This window comes from Gavialis gangeticus, unplaced genomic scaffold (assembly GCF_001723915.1).
Source record: "Gavialis gangeticus isolate Ggan-Ray unplaced genomic scaffold, GavGan_comp1, whole genome shotgun sequence".
NCBI classification, from domain to species: Eukaryota; Metazoa; Chordata; order Crocodylia; family Gavialidae; genus Gavialis; species Gavialis gangeticus.
Window position 1 is genome coordinate 21,456,678 of NW_017729034.1, and position 17,992 is coordinate 21,474,669.

Consider the following 17,992-nt stretch of genomic DNA (forward strand, 5'->3'; position numbering starts at 1 on the left):
TAAAACCATAGAAAATTAGGGTTGGAAAGGCCCTCAGGTCATCTAGTCCAACCCCCTGCTCAAAGTAGGACCATCCCCACCTAGATCATCCCAGCCAAGGCTTTGTCTACCCAGGTTTTGAAAACAATGATGGAGACTTCACAACCTCTCTGGGTAACCTGTTCCAGTGTTTTACTACTCTCCTGGTGCGAGAGTTCTTCCTCATATCTAACCTAAACTTCCCTTGCTGCATCTTGAGACTATTTCTCCTTGTTCTGCCACCACTGAGAATAGTTTAGCTCCATCCTCTTTGGGACCATCCTTCAGCTAGTTGAAGGCTGTTACTAAGTCTTCTGTTCTCCTGACTAAATAAGCCCAGTTCCCTCAGCCTCTCCACAGAAGTCATGTGCCCCAACCCCTTAACCATTTTTGTTGCCCTCTGCTGGACTCTCCAATTTGTCCACATCCTTGCTGTAGTGGAGGGCCCAAAACTGGGCACAGTACAACAGACGTGGCCTCGCTAGTGTCAAATAGAGGAGCTTCCCTCAGTCTGCTGCCAGCACTCCTACTAATGCAGCCCAGTATACCATAAGCTATCTTGGCAACAGGGGCACGCTGTTGGCTTATGTTCAGCTTATTGTCCACTGTAACCCCCAGGTCATTTTCTGAATAGCTGCTGCCTAGTCAGTCAGTCCCCAGCCTGTACTGGTGTATGCTATTTTTCCATCCTAAGTGCAGGACTTTGCACTTGTTCTTGTTGAACTTCATGAGATTTCTTGTTGTCCAACCCTCCAATTTATTTAGGTCTCTCTGAATTCTAGCCCTACCCTCCAACGTATCTGCTACTTCTCCTCCCAGCTTGTTGTCATCTGCACGCTTGCTGTGGGCACACTCCAACTGATCTTCCAGATTGTTGACAAAGATATTGAACAAAAGTAGCCCCAGGATCAACCACCTGGAGCGCTCCATTTGATACCGGCTGCCAGCTAGACATTGATCCATTGGTAGTAATGAGCCCCTTCAAGCCAAACAGGACCTTTCCCATGAGTTTTCAAAGATTGCCAGCAGCAATGCAGTCACATTGGCCAACATCCTCAGCACCCTCTGGTGCATTGCATCCAGCCCCATGGACTTGTACATGTCCAGCTTTTCTAAATAGTCCCTATCCTGTTTTTTCACCACTACTGGCTGCTCACCTCCTCCCCAGGCTGTGGTGCCAGGTGCAGCAGTCTGGGAGCTGACCTTGCCTATGAAGACTGAGGTAAAAAAAGGCATTGAGTACTTCAGACTTTTCCACATCATCCGTCACTAGGTTGCCTCCCCTCTTCAGTAAGGCAAACTGATCTGGAGGAAAACCATTTTAGCACTGCATACGCAATGGATCAACTTTACACCAGAGTAAGTCACTTGAAAAATGGCAGAGCAGCTGGACTTGGTGACATATGCATGGAGCAGATCAAACACTTTATGCCTACAACTCAGTGATGGGTATAACATCTTTTTAACAGTTGCTCATCAAGCTTTAGAATAGCTAAATTATGGCAACAGGCGCCTGTAATAGCTGTATTAAAGCCAGAAAAGGATGCCTCTGGCCCAGATAACTTTAGTCCAGTGTCATTTCTGTGCTATCTTTATAAGCCTTACCAATGCCTTATTCTCAACTGCCTGTCACCTCATATCGAACATCTAATACCAGAACAAGTCAGATTTAGACCCAACAAGTCCTGCACTAGCCAAATACTAAACAACACCCAACATGGAAAAGATGGATTTGAGAAAGTGATAATAACAGGTGCTGTGTTTGTAGATCAAGCAGCGGCATATGACACAGTCAAACACCAAAACCTAAAGTCTACAATGATGCACGACAACCACCTAGTGCAGCTCATCCGATCTCTTCTGGGTAGTAGACATTTTTATGTAGAGCTGTGCAAAAAACACAACTGCTGTAAACAGTAACGAAACAGCCGCTCACAGGGTAGCATGCTAATACCAATATATATATCAATAACCAACCCATGCAAAGTAATATGCGAAGCTTCATATATGCTGACGATCTATGCATCACAATGCAAGAGAAGGACTTTGCAACTATTGAGAATAGACTGACATGCGCACTGAGCAACCTCTAAAATTACTACAATAAGAAGCAACTTTGTGCCAACCCAACCAAGACGCAGGTTAAAACTTTTTGACATACACCATAGAGAAGCCAAATGGAAATTAGACAACATTTACCTTCACACATGGAGAAAAGGAAAGGGAAAGTCAATACCTGCAACAACATAATTGGCCAATGTGGCAATGCCTAAATAGCCTGTGCACACAAACTGGAAGATCAAAAACAAGCATAATCAAATGAGGGCTACCCTAATGACACGAATATGTGAGTGCAGTGAATTGCAGACTGTGGAGCACATACTTGTTTGCCAACTACTTGGTGAGACCTATACAAAGGAGGACCTCGCTGCAGCAATGGAAGGAGCCAGTGCTTGTGCACAACTCTGGAAAACCGTCTAGTTTATGACAAGGACCTGAGGAAAAGAAGCAGAAAAAGTAAGGGACCCACACTTTCTCTGATCTTCCTCTTGTTTCTGACATACTTGTAGAAACTTTTAGTTACCCTTCATGTCCCTTGCTAGTTGCAACTCCAACTGCATGTATTCTGAAGGCAAAGATAACAACAAGAACTAGGAGACATTTTTAGTCCAACATTTTGATGTTTTATAGAGGTGAGTATGCAGGAGGAGCTCTGTACTGGAGTAACTCTTCTGGCACTATATATGCCTCTAAGCCCCCTTCCCATGCCCTCCCCTCAACACAGGGGGAAAGGAGAGCGTGTTAGTGGTATTTCAGGGACAGAGGTTGGGCATGGTAGGGCCCAAAACAAGGTTCCTTCTCTGAAGTACTGTGCACTTCAGGTGGGTGGTTTGGGATCAGGGAACCATCGCTGGCTCCTCTGCCTTGCCCCCTCTGGAGAACCTGGACCTTTCATTAACATAAGCAGAAAGGATCTGATCTTGTCAAATGTTGACAGCTGCTGGAGAGTCACTGAACTCCCTTTAGCTCCCATGGTGATTCAGTGGTATCCAGGGTTTCTTAGCACTATGAAGAATAGGTCCTTACATTCTTTTCAGTTCTGTTTAATCTTTATTTTGAGCCTCTCTCTTAATTGAAGCTTACTCTAATAGGGAAGACCTTGATTCAGCAGAAGAAAATGAACTCTGCAATCTGATTTCCCTATATTGAACTGTTTTTTATTGCTGTTAATTGATACTACTTAGATCCCATAATGCTTTAACTGTGGGGATTCATTGAAATGCTTATAAGATACTCCATTCTTATTTGGAAAATAAGAAAGAACAGTGATGACTTGCAGATGAACCATTTATTTCCAGCCTTTGTTGCCCCAGATACAAAGAGGACTTTTGTGAGCTGTTCTGTTATACACATAGAAAACAGTTGTCTTTTTTGTGGCCACTACATTTTCTAGTTGTCTTTTTTGTGGCCACTGCATTTTCAGAAAAGACTGCTGGCTTTTACCAAGAATGACAATGGGTCTGATTTTTTTACAAAACCAGAATTGAGGATAGATTGCTTTATGCAGCTCTTCAAAGTATGGTGCTTGCTGGTAGAAAGGTTGTGATCCAAGCTAACAACTTATATCAAAATGCTACATTCTGATCTGAGATCAGATCCATGCAGGTGGACCCCATGTCTTTGTAGAGCCACATTTACTTTGGTGAGACTGTGTTGGGTCTCCTGGGTCTACCTAAAAGAAGCTACCACAGGAATATGAAATTGCTAAGGAAGAGGTAGAGAATTATGATGCTATGAAGTGGGAGAGCCAAAAGGCCAAGTCAGAATGGAAGTCGGAGGGTGGTCAAATGGGCAGTGGATAGAAGGGGATACTGTAAAGGAGTTAGACTGAGCGAGTGAGAGAACAGAATACATGAGATAAAAGTGTGAGGAATGGAGGAGGAGAAAAAGAATAGCAAACTATATGAGACTAGAAGGGAGTGGAGGGACATGAGAAACAGGTATGAATGAGGGCATGATTAAATAGTGGATAGCTAGAGGTGGTTGTCATGGGCTAACAATAAACTTTAAAAAATTCAGGTAATTCAGTAGAGTGATCAGAGCTAATGAAGTAGTCAATCAGCAAGAGAAATAGTGAATAAGTGGGTAATCCATCTAAAACACAAAGAAACCAAATCCAGAAGAGTGGGCAGTGAAGTTAATTAGGGAAAATGATGAAATGCAAAAGGAATAATCAATTAGCCTGTAAAATGATCAAGTGCAAACATAAATAAAGGAGGCATTTAGATGGAAGTTAGTCCCTTATGCCTGGAGTGTTTTGTTTAAAGCTGAGTTGAAACAGTAATGAAAGTTTGCATGCCCAGGGATTAAGAGACCCTAGCAGCAAGGATCTTTAAAAAAACTACAGAGTTGTAGTACAGAATCATAGGGAAAATCCTAGAAAAATAAGACTGGAAGGGACCTCAGGCAGTCATCTACTCCATCCTCCTGCTCAAGAGAATCATCCCTGTCTCAACTATCCTAGACCAACATTTTTCTAACCTACCCTTTAAAACTTCTAGTGATGGAGATTCTACAGCCTCTCTTGGTAATCTGTTCCAGTGCTTAACCACCTTCATAGTTAAACTGTTCTTCTTAATATCCAACTTAAATTTCCCCTGTTGCAGTTTGAGTCCATTACTACTTGTCCTGTCCTCTGTGCACATAGAGGATGGTTGATCACCATTCTCTTTATAATGATCCTTTTTGTATTTGAAGGTTGTTATTCAATCCCTCTTCAGTCTCTTTTCTCCAGGCTAAATAACCCCAGGTCTTCCAACTTTTCCTCGAATGTCATGCCCCTAGTTATTTTTGTTGCTCTCCTCTGGACTCAAAATTTCCATCTTATCTGCAATTTTTACCTACCTTGAAGTGGGGTATCCAAAACCAGTCATGCTAGTAGAAGTGAGGCCCCACTCAGAGCCAAATTGAGTAGAAGAATCATGTCCTCTGTCTTGCATACAAAATGTCTGTTAATACATCCCACTATGGTATTACCTTTTTTTGCAACAATATTACAATGCTAGGGGCATGGTGGCATAACAGTTACAGTGTCTCCTGTGGCTCCCAAGACAGGAATCCAAGCCATGCACAGGACTTGGGCTGAATGCTGTCCCTACTTGATCCAGCTATAAATGGATGCTTGTCCATTTAGGCTGGACCGTGTTGGCTACAGAAACTGGTATGCGTTAACCTCGCTAGCCCGATGCACTGTTAGGTTTAGGTGAACATATGATCTGGATTTCACTACCAATTTATATTCACTTTATTGTCTGCTATAATCCCCAGATTCTTCTCTGCAGTATGCAGTCCAGCCAGACTCTTCCCAATTCATATATATGCATAATATGCTGTAAGTGTAGTGTTTTGCACTTGCTGTTACCAAATTTTATCTGATTAATTACAAACCATTTCTCCAATAGTTATTTTGAATCTTAATCCTATTCTCTGGTATTGCTACTCCACCACACTTGGTGGGCCATTAATATACTACTCTTTCAACAGAATTATCAAACCAGTTATGTGTTACTTTATAGTATTTTTAGTAGACTGTATTTCTTTAGCTTACAAGAATGTTAGGGGTGGTTTATCACATTCACTGCACTACTTACACCCACAAAGCCTGTCATTACATCAGTGAAGGAAATCAGGTTGGTTAAGTCTGGTTTGCTCACAGCAATCCCATGCTAGTTGTTTCTGATCATGTGTTACCCTCTAGTTGCATAGAAATCAGTAACAAGAAGAGGATCAGGGAAAGTGTGGGTCCCTCACTGAATAGGGGAGGCAACCTCGTGACTTACAGGAAAGGCTGAAGTACTCAGTGCCTTTTTCACCTCAGTCTTCACAGGCCAGGTCAGCTCCCAGACTACTGTACCAGGCAGCACAGTTTGGGGAGGAGGTGAGCAGCCAACAGTAGTGAAAGAACAGGTTAGAAAAGCTGGACATATACAAATCCATGGGGCCAGATGAGATGCACCTCAGGGTGTTAAGGGAATTGGCTGATGTGATTGCAGAGCCACTGGCCATCATCTTTAAAAACTCATGGAAATTGGGAGAGGCCCTGGATGATTAGAAAAGGACAAATCTAATTTCCATATTTAAGAAAGGATAAAAATGGATCCAGGGAACTACAGACTGGTCAGCCTCACCTCATTCACTGGAAAAGTCATGGAAGAGATGATCCTCAAGAAATCCGTTTCTGAGCATTTGGAGGAGAAGGTGATTAGGAACAGTCAGCATAGATTCACCAAGGGCAAGTCATGCCTGACCACCTGATTGCCTTCCAGTTGAGATGACTGGCTCTGTGGATGTGGGAAGAACAGTGGCTGGGATAATCTAGTCGGAGTGGTCCTGCTTTGAGCAGAGGTTGACCTAGATGACTTCCTGAGGTCCCTTCTAACCCTCATTTTCTATGATTCTATCGTTCTATGAAAAATCAGTTCCTTGACAATATCCACCAGAATGTTTCCAATATCAAAGTTAGATTGTCCTGTCTTCAAATCCCTGGGTCTTCCTTGTTCCCTTTTCCAAAGATAAACACAGTATTTCCATTTTCTAGTCTTCTGAAACTTCACCCAGCCTCTGTGACTTCTCAGAGACAATAACCAATGGCTCTGTCATTATCTCAGCCCATAATTTAAGTACTCTTGGATGAATCTCATCTGGCCCTTCTGATTTTAAAAAATACGGCTTTTCTAAGTAATCTCCAGCCCTTTTCCCCCTTCTCTGGGCTAATTATCTGTTCCCCTCTCCTTGCTGTTAACTGTGCTTTACATCTGATAGTTGACCTTTTTGTGAAGACACACACAGATTTTGCACTGGGCTCTTAGAAAAGGTACTAAACACTTCAGCCTTTTCCCCACAATTCATTGTTAGATTCCTTTCCCTATTCAGTATGGGGCCTACACTTTCTTTGATCTTCCTCTTACTTCTTGCATACTTATAGAGTGGGCTTGTATGTCCCTTGTTAACTCCATCTCAGTTTGTGCCTTGGCCTTCCTGATTTTTTTCTCCACCTGCCTGTACTGCAATTTTATACCCATCCTTAATAACAAGGTCAAGTTTGCCCCTTTGGGAAGATTTCTTTTTAAGTTTCAAGTCATTGAAGTGTTCACTGTTTAGCCAAGAGAATCTCTTGCTGCACTTGCTATCATTCCTTCTCTCCCTGAATGTGGGAACTGTAGCTATAAACAGGCATCTTCTTTGGAGTGGGATCAGCTGTGCCAAAACAGCTTACTGGTGTCTGCAGGCATCACCAGTGCTGTTGTCCTGTAGGGTGAAGCCCCTGCCACTCCTGGGGCTTCAGGGGCCGGATCTTGAAGGCCCTGGGTACTGTGCCCCAAGTCAGGGCACAATGGTGAGCTATGTATGCCTCCAGAATCCCTAGCAGGGTATTCCCATGGTACACGTCTGCAACCGATCCCCCATGCATATTTCCCTACTTGCAGACAAATGCCCCAAATCGGGACATGGCAGCCTGATACCTGCACCACAAGAATCCCCTTCAGGAGAAATTCTATGGTGCACATAAACAAACAAACATCCTCCTATTTAATGTGTCACACGCCTTTGTCCACAGCAATATTTTTTTATGTTTGGAGCATGACTGTGGACTAGGACATCTGTTTGCACACAACTTGTGCTGCCGTAAACATGTTTATGGGGGTACAAGGACAATGGCTGTTTGCACACTGAGAGTTCCCTTGCAGATAGGCAGTGAAGATGGCTGCTCCTCATTCCCAGTGAAGGAGCATTTGGGAGACTGCACAACAGCTGAAAAATTAACTCCTCTGAAAAAATTCAGTGTCTGTATGTTCATTCCATCTGTGATCAGGTAGGAGAGTCCTGCAGCCTTTATAAAATGTGTAAACAGAAATAATCTGAAAAAGATTCAAAATTGGAACTTTGTGTGACTCTAATTTGCTGTGACTGGACAGAATTCAGACACCCTTCCTAGCTTGAAATTGTTGGTAACCACCGGCCAGGTTCTGTTCCATTTATTGAGCATGCGAGTGTATTTACATATCTAAATAGTGTTCTATTCCACTGTGTTTGAGTCCCTGAAAAATTTTTAATGCAAAAAGTGATTGGTTTCTCCTCCTCCTTGCAGCTTTTTGGGGATTCAGCCTGAAGTGTAACGCTGGTGCATTATAGAAGTAGCTATGTTGATAGATTTTCAGGCCTCAAGCAGCATGGAATAGAATTGCAATTAGGCACCTAACTTCACTTACACATCTAATAAGTGGAACAGAATGTGGCCCCTTCTGTCACTGAGGCCCAATTTCCTATTGCTAAAGCCCTAAAACTTGTATCGTCTTTCTCGAGCCTCCATAGGTGCACTTTGCATATGCCTCAAACCTCCATTGAAGGTCTCAGCTTTCTGATTTACCCTCAGGTTTTACCTGTGCATGGGGCAGTGCCTAAGGTTAGGAATAGACATTGCATTTGTCCCAGGACAAGTTGTGGCTGTGTTTATCCTGGAACAGCAAAGTCCTGGGATTGGCAGGCAGAAACATGACCCTTCCAATCAGGGTTTAGTGAGTGGCTGAATGTATGCTGCTTTTCTGCCATTAATTCAATGATGTAATTCTGTAATGACTGTTTACATGAAATTCCCAATGTCCTGGGATAAACTGTTAGCACTTCTTATCCCATGAACCTTTCTCGGGTTTGTCTCAGGAAAACTTATGTGGTCATCTGAACGAGTGCACTTTGTCCAGAGATAAAACGGTTCCTCCCAGAACAAATACAATGTCTGTTCATAGCCCAAGGTCCTCCTTATACAAGTCTTAACATTTCTTTTGTATCATGGTGTCCTTCCAGTTAAGCTTCCCTTCTCTGACTTGGTTGGTTCCACTGTTGGTTCAAATGGCCCCTCTGCCATAATATCCTCCTCGGCTCTTCCCTTCTCTTGTCTAAAGATTTCTCTTCCTGTCTCTGTGGGGCTCTCCAACTTGTGTCTCAAACCAGCACTTGGTTTCGTTGTTTTGCTGCTGATTTCTCTGTTCACTGCTTCACCCATACCCTGCAGAGGAACTGAAGAAAATAGCTTCTCCACTTTCCAACAACCTCCTTAGCATACCAGTTCTTCAGTCCAAAGCACAGTCATTGAATCTAATAACTACACTGCATCTAGGAGGGCTTGATCCAGAATGGGCACAGTCCTGTGGCTGCACCCCCCTTCTGGAATGGGCCATGTTGCGGGAGCCCGTGGGGAGTCTCAGCCCTCCCCATGAACCAGGCAGGGTGGGAGAACCTGCCTCCCATTTTGTCACTGCCTCTGTCACTGCTCCTAGTTGAGCTCAGTGTCCATGCAGCCTAGCTGGAGTGTGCAGGAGCAGCTTTGAAACTTTCCCCACCCCATGACAGTGGGAAAAGTAGCAGCAGCAGGTGGAGAAAGGAGGGAAGGTGAAGGGAGATGATGTGCATTTGAGCATGAAGGGGAAGAGAGATGGATGCTTATGTGCTTTGGGGATTTAAAATAGTGTCCAGAGGTTCCTGCAGTGTGGTGTGCCCTCACTGGTTGTTGGGGGTGGGGGGAGAAGTCTGGGAGCAGGGATGCATCCACTTCTGCAGCATTGGTGGCTGCTCCCACACCCCCTTTGCCAAATTCTGGATCTGCCCCTAGCATTTAGTTTGGGAGAGAAGAGGTCAGACCTGGTGGATATGCAGAGGTAGATACTGCATGATATGGCATAATCCATAGTAAGAGCTGCTTTATTTCAACTAGAATTCATCAGTTGCAAAAAGATTACCCAAGTCATCAAACTGGATGACTCAGTTTTGGGATAGCAAGCTTGAGAATCTGTAAACAGCTTTTTTTATTTCCTAGAAACTGAGTGTTCAGCATTTCCTGCAAATCAGCTTTCAATTAAGAGGACTCTGGTAGACCATCCATAAGGACATATCTTGGCTGATATTATTAAATCTGTGCTGTGACTTGCGGAGTTTGGATGGGCAGGGGTGGTGCTCTTTTTTAAGAGATGGCATCCAGAAAGAAGGCACCCAACCCACAAAAGAGAAAAGAAATTTATGGAATATTTTCTAAAGCTACAAAGACACTTGAGTAGTTTTTGAAAATCCTGCCACTATAGGATATCAATGCGATACCCCTTTCTTTTGTGCAAGTGAGGGCAAAGAGAGTGTACTTTGTGCTTTCTTAATATACTTTGACAGAGCTCCTCCATAAATGTTACCTTCAGTGCTTTTATGAATTGAACCTTTGAAAACTGCAAGTAGCATTACCTATTGATCCAAAAGTCACACACAGATGGAAGCATCTTAAATTACCAGTTAGATTTTATTAACTGAAAGAGACTTTAGGAATCCTTTATTTAATTCCAGTTGAAATGCTCATGGTTTTGTACTATCAGGAGGCAGCGCACAATTGAATGAGTTGGCTGGATTCAGAGTCTAACTCATTTGGTACTGATAATGTGAATGCACAGTGTTTCGGGATAGAGCTTCATCTCCTTCACAACAAAAATAAAATGTTGCTTGGCTATATAGATTTAGCTAACACTTCTGGAGAGCTCATCTGGCTCAAAAAATGTTCATGAAGGGATTGTTGGTTTACCCAACTGGAGAAATTAGAGGTGGTCACATCAATTGTTAGAAGACAGGGCAGAGTGGCACCGTATGGGCACCCACACACGTGCTCCAAGGGAGTGGCATTTTAATTAAAGTGTCTCTTGAGAGCTTGTTCAATGAACTTTAGTTAAAGCTCCCTGCCGCCATTTTGAAATGCAGGGGTGCTGAATGCATGAGATGTGTCAGAAAAACAATATAACCTGTAAAAAAACAGATGACCCCTTGCTGAACAGAGGATCTAATGCTAAACTTCTGCTGACCTTTCCCTAAGCTTAAAAAAAACCCTTTTGTTGACAGTAAGCAAAACCATAAATCTTTTGCTAACAAAGTTAATCACAGAACTAATTCCAAACAGCCTAACACTGTTCTATGTGTCCTGCAACTTTGTAACAGCAGACAAAAGACCTTAAATGTGCAGCTATGTAACAGTTAATGTATAAATATCAAGCTGTAAACTCAGGTCGGGAGGCTCTTTTGCTTTTAGACATGGAGCACCCCTCTGCAGAGTAATAAATCATCTTGCCGACACCCCCTCGTTCTCAACCTAATTGATCGTGGCTAGGAACGAGCCCAAAGATGGGAGGAGGCCAGTGTTCCTCAGTGTATGAACACACCCTTCGGTGTATGGGTGCTACACAGTAGCTGGCCTATTTCCCCAACAGATGCTGCAGCACACTGGAGCATTCTGATTAAAACATTCCAGCAGACTCAAATAATCAGTTCTGCTCCAGTGTAATCAGAACACATGTAGAAGACAAATATGAACTAATTCAGAGAGGCATAAGTTTTTGCAAGCAACCACTTACTTTGTCAGGTGCTTTGAATCTCTCGCACATGCTACTGAAAAGGTCACAGCTGAGTTAATCTTGTTTTTAAAGGATAGAAGGATAGCTGTGTGTGTTTGGAGATGGTGGGTGACAGTGGGATTTGGGGTAGGTTCTTGGTTTATGTAAGGTACAACCTGCAGCCAGCAATTTCACAGGGTCCACAGCAGCGGCTACCATGTATGATTTGGAACAAACTGTATACGGCATTTTTTTCAGATTTCAGCTGCAAACAGTTATGATGGAAGTTCAGCACTTGTGAAGTTAATTAGAAAGGATGAAATATGAAAGTTCAGTAGCTCTGTAGTGTTATCATTATTAGTACTATTGATTTATATAGAGCTACTGGTGAGCCTTAAGCACTTAATTGAATAATGTGTGTGTGTGTGATGTATGACTACTAACATTAATTAAACATTAAGTGGAGAAAGGCACTCAGGGAGCAGGAAAAACAAGCATAAAGTTTCTTTCATAATGTTAAGGCATCTGATGGTCTTTATCATATGTCCCATTGATAACAAACAGTACTAAAGTGACTCACCCTTTCAGAAAGTTGCCAAGTACTTAGATAGCTAAGTATCTTAACTTCAATATTTGCTTTAGGCAAGGTACTCCCTGCAGTAATTTTAGGGAGGTATAGGTAATGCTACATAAACTTAGGCAAAACTGACAAGTTTTTGTGTATGACTTGCTCTGCCATAGATATGATCAGCAAAGGTAATTGACCTTTAGCATCCACAACATAAAAGGGAAGGAGCTATGTACAGAGCATTCTCTGTGAAGGGACTTCACCTTTTGCAGCTCCTGTTCCAAAAAAGCTGGACTCTGCTGATCTTCAGGGCATGTTGCAGAATTTATTGGATAGGCCTGCTGCTGGTGAGAATTATTTACAGTTCCATCAGTGTCACTGTTGCTCTAACAGTTCATCTCATCTGAGGATCTGTCCATCTGTATTTACTTATGCTCTTGAAAATGGAGATGCCTGAAAGGGAGCTGATCCATGTGAGAAGAAGGGTGACAGATGATAGGCTTGATTTTTCGTGCCATTGGTGTTGCAGACCTGTTGATATAAAGTAGTTGCTGGGTTAATGTCTAACCTGATTATACTTGTCATGTTGGTCTGGAGCCTAGAGCCAAAGCGTAGGGTCCTTTTTTAATACTGCTAGAGCTAAAGGCATTAAAAATGTATAGACTGCAAAGTGCAGCAGAACGATAAGTCTTAGGCTTTGGGCACGTAAACAGTTTTCTTCATGGTGAAAGAAGGAAGAATGCTACTGTGTGGCAGCTGCTTTGTCAGTAACTGTTCACGTGCATGCCCAAACTAGTTCACAAGTGGGCAAAATACAGCCTGTGGGCCAAATCTGGCCTACCAATTGTACGGTGCTGTTCATCAGGCTGAGCTCTGCCCACTCCCGCCTAGCACAGCCTGCAGCACACTCCCACCCGGCCCAGCCCCAGCCAGTGTACACAACTTCTCAGTGGAGCTGCTCCTGGTGCAATTGCAGCCACCCAGGTACTGCTTGGCTCCTCCCCTCCCCTCCCCTCCCCTCCCCCCCCAAGCAACAAACAGTGCGGGGAAACCATGAGGATGTGTACTAGGCAGCAGATGCCCAGCCAGGTCAGTGGAAAGCTGCAGCTGAGCAGCTCCTGCCCCAGAGTGCAGAGCTCCAACTCCAGGTCCAGCTCCCAGCTGCCTTCCACCAAGTGCTCATGGTGCGGGGTGGGTGGAAGGCAACTAGGAGCTGGAGCTGGAGCTCCATGTGCTAAGGAAGGAGTTGCCTGTCAGCAGCTTTTCTCCACCTGGCTGAGCAGCTGTTGCCTGGCATGTGTCCCCACAGCTTCCCCACACTGCTGCTGCCTGGAGTGATGCAGCAGAAGCAGGAAGAGAAGGAGGAGCCAAGAAGTACTCAGGTGGCTGCAGCCACACTGGGAGCAGCTCTGCCAGGAAGCTGTGCATGCTGGCCAGGCCTGGTGGCAGGTGCAGATGCAAGCACAGCACAGGCTGCCCAGGGCAGGAGCAGCTGGAGCTTGTCCCCATGCCAAGTGCCCACAGGCCAGATTGTGGGGAGGGGTCTGTGGACTGCACTGCCTGGATGAGTTATGCTTCATGCGCCTCCTGCCCCCCACTCCCAGCCAGCTCCCAGGAACTGGCACACAGGCAGCTCCCCATACACCCACCCCTACACAAACACCTCCAGTCCCCATGCCCACTCCCTATACACCCATCCCCACACACACAGTATACAAGAGTAAGGCTTTATTTTGGGCTGTTATACAATCTCCTCTATATGCACTACTCAAAAAAACAAATCAGGACAAAAATTATTTTTTAAATAAAATTAAAGTGTTACAGTAGATGTTTTATTTTTAGTATGTTTTTATTTATAATTTGTTAAAATGATATCTTCTGAAAAATGTTGTTTGTGGCCCTTGACAGCTCACAAAAACTCATTAAGTGGCCCTCCAGTAGAAATAATTGCCCACCCCTGCTGTAGTTGGTAGCAAGTAAACCTCAGCATTTGATTCCTCTTTCAGTGAAGGGTAAGATACAGGGGTTTAGCTTCCACTGACCATTGGGTAACAGCATGTAGATGAGCAGTTCCTGCAGCAGAGCTGATGGTTAAGACCCACTCTTTTGTACCCCATGGTGTAAATGGTTCATGTACCCATACCTTATTTAAGACCCTCAGCCAATGTCCATGTGAGAGTCTACTTTGACTTCAGTGGAGCATTCCTTTTCCAGAAACAAGATCCTACCAACAAAGCAGAAGGGCAGATTATAGCAGTGTACAAATTAGAAATACAGTATTGCCATACCCACAGGGTGAAGTGATGGAAGAAATCCTCAGAAGGAATATCTGACTTGCTGCTCTTTGCCCTGAAATGCTTCACTGCAATCCTCCCTGCTGACGTTTGTTTTCTATTTTTTATTAATAGCTGACTTCACCTTGAGCATCTTGTGAAGCATGTGCAAATTCATCTGTTTATTGCTTATGGCAGATTCTACCTCTTGCTCATTCCTTTTCAGTTTAGGTCAGGTAGTTCCCCTCTTTCACAGTGGTCTTTTTGTTTTCTCTTTAGCCATTAAGCACCACTGACTGTCCTAATCTCATCACAAACCTTCAGGGCAATTATAACTCAGTTGCATCTTTATATTCAACAAAGGAGTCTCCTTCTTATTTATTGGCTTGAGGGATTCAAGCTGATTTGCCACTTCATGTAGCACCCTTTCAATTATAATGAAATTGCTGGATATGTTTCTATTTTCTTCTTCTATTATTAGCAGTAATAAACATCAGCAGTGCCTGTAAAGGATTACAGCTGCACGTTCTGATTGTGCTTTAAGTTGGAACAGTCCGAACCACATTTGCTCCTAGCCTGGATGTTAAGGGTAATTGCTAACATGGAATCAAAATGCCAGGGCAAGACTGGGTATCACCAAATAGAAATTGCCATCAGTGCTGTCGGTCATCCTCTCCTAAAAACCTATATTGACATCACTGTGCGGACACATGACCGAGGCATTCATTACTATTAATTCATGAGTCTTACAGAAGTGTCTAAGAGCACCAGCCATAGGTCAGGGCCACACCATGTTGAGCATTATACAAACATGGATCAAAAAGGCAATCCCTGCCCCAGATTGCTGACAAATGAATTATAAGGCAAAAGATATATAGTGATAGGCACATAGGGGTCAGCAAACAAATGACACTATTGATTGGTGCCTGAGGACATGTGTCTGGGCATCCATGAGGAAAGGTCAGAAAGATAGGTCTGCATTTTAGTTTGGGCAGAAGGAGATAGGTCTTGAATAGAGAGGTATGCCTATGAGTAGTCAGCATAAAGATTACTCCCGTATTTGTGTTTGCAATTGTGCTGATGTAGCACTAAAAGTATGGAGAGAGAGAGAAAAAGGAAGGACACCAAAAGGCAGAGCCATATGGAACTTGCACAGAGAGTTGGAGTAGAGGCGTGGAGGAACCTCCAAAGGACATGTTGATGGGAGGGGTTTGAGAACCCAGAGAGGTAGTCTCTCAGAAAACAAAATTTTAAGAAGAGGAACACGATCAACACTGTTGCAGGCAGCTGATGGGTGGTGAAGGATGAGAATGGAGTTTTGCATTCAGGGCTTTGGCTAGAGCACTGGAGGCCAATCTTTTTGGCAGGCAGGCCACAAATTGGCCTCATACCCTTCCTGAGTGCCATTCCAATCCCCTTCCACTGCCCATTTTGTTGATTTGCTTTCTGTTCCCTGCCCAGTCTTCTGCTCTGTTTTCTGTTCCCTGCTTTATCTGCCACTGTGCCACTTGTCCCCTCCCCGGTCTGCCACGTACTCTGCACAGAGGCTGCCCATGCTACTTGTGGCATGCATGCTGCAGGTTGACCATCCCTGAGCTACCGGGAGGTCATTAAAGGCCTTAGCAAAAGCAGTTTCAGGAGAGTGCAAGGAGTCAGTGATGGAGTGGCAGACATCTAGGATGGAACTGGAGGAGGAGAAATTGAAACATTGAGTCTGAGCCAAGGCATTCAGTGAGTTTAGAGATTAAAATAGTAAATAAAACAGAAACAGAGCAGGGCCTGCAGTAAAAATGAATGACAGATTAATAGGAAATGTGCAACAGGTCTGAACTGAAGGGTCTGACTGATGGAATAGGGGAGAATAGACTAGCTGTCAGTCTTGAGTCCATGGCTAATTCTAACCTTTGGTTAAGCTGTAAGTATGTGAGGTACGATTGGACACTTTGATTCCTGGACTTCTCATTTCAAAGTTGCTCACCCAAGCAGGAAAGTGAGTCATATGGGCAGATGCCTCACTTGGCTATGGCACCTTCTTTCCTACCTGAATGGGTTTTATTCTGCAGATGTTCATGTAGCCTTCATGTGAGAAGTGATAAAAGAAACTGGGACAGTTTCTTTCCCAACTAACAAAGCCAGGCAAGCTTTATCTTGTAACCCACCCCCCCTTCCACCTCTTATTTCTCTGTCTTAATTGCTTGATCCTGGTGGCTTCCCCTTTGTGGTTGAACAAAGCGTCACCATGTCCTCAATGAGAAGAGGCTGCAAATTTTAGCTGACTGTACTCCAGGGAATGCATCAATAATTTTTGTTGGCGAGGGGTGAGCCTGGATTCCGGACAGGCTGTTGCAGTTTAGGATATGGATTACAAACGCTTTATTGCAGGGTAAATGGGGGGGAGGAGGGGAGACTTTACCATGTATCTGCCATTTCACTGTAACCTGTGTGCATACTCTTATTGTGTGCTAAGAGGAAGCTAAACTGCAGTTTCTTAGCCCTTGATGAGGGAGGAGTAAGTTATAGTGGCTGAGTTCCTACTTACTGGGCACTTGTACGCATGATGGTGTTTTAGTCCTTAGGGTTGCATTCTACGCTCCCTAAATTGACACAGTGAGTTTTTAATTGAAATGGTGGGTTCTATTTTTCCATCACTGTATATATGTTACTGTTCTGGTGGCCATGGACATCTGCTGAAGGCAGTAGCAGTAAGGGGCCCGCTCCTTTTTTTTTCTGGTGGAGCCTGCCCATCTCTCCTGCAGCCAGGGGGCATTAATCTGTGCCATTAATCTGTCAGCTCACCCCCCAGCCATAGGAGAGGTGGACAGTCTCCTCAGAAAAAAACCATCAGGCCCCTCACTGCTTCTGCCTTCAGCTGGTGGCCAGAGAAGGTGGTGGGGATAGTATACAGGGCATGGGGCTGCCCTGGTGGTCTGCTAGCTTCCCTGAGCCCACTTGGGCTTCAAGCACCCTGTGCACTGTCTCCACCACCTTCCCTAGCCACCAGCATACCCAGATGCCCTCCTGTAACCTCTCTGTGCTGTCCCAGGGGCAAGACAGCCCATTCCTGTGGGGCCCCAGGCATCCTGCTGGCTGCAGGAGCCTGCTGAAGGCAGAAGCAGTAAAAGGCTGATCCTTTTTTTCTGCAGAGGCTGCCCTCCTCTCCCACAGCCAGCAGGCGAGCTGACTAATGGCTGCCATGTTCCAAGTTGCAATATTGCAAACTGAACTACATGGGGATGTATTTTAGTTTGCAATAATGCAAACTCATTTAAAAACCCCCAAACTCACATACATGTAATGTGTGATGCCATTAAGCCACTGCCTCCCAAACGGAGTACTTTTGGGGGCAAGAGGAGGGATTTCTGGTAGCAAAAGTCAGGGAGGTGGGACTTCTGATTCCAAGATGGCAGTTGGGGCAGCGCACCTGTCAAGGGGTGGGGCTACCCTTGCGGCTCTTGACAGCTCACCAAAACTTGTTAAGCAGTCCTCCAGCTGAAATAATTGCCCACCCTTGAGCTAGACTGTTTTCAGTGGTGACAGATGACAGAACAAGGAGCAATGGTCTCAAGGTGCAGCAACAGAGGTTTCGGTTGATATTAGGAAGAATTTTCTTACTAGGAGGGTAGTAAAACACTGGAACAGGTTACCCAGAGAGGTGGTGGAAGCTCCATCCTTGGAGGTTTTTAAGAGCTGGCTAGACAAAGCCTTGGCTGGGATGATGT

General features: G+C 44.3%; 1 protein-coding gene across 1 annotated transcript in view; it reads left to right on the forward strand.

Annotated features, from left to right (window-relative positions):
* The window catches only part of ALK (anaplastic lymphoma receptor tyrosine kinase), a 607,969-nt gene that overhangs the window by 384,314 nt on the left and 205,663 nt on the right, over positions 1-17,992 (forward strand). The gene's annotated exons all lie outside the window — the stretch shown is intronic.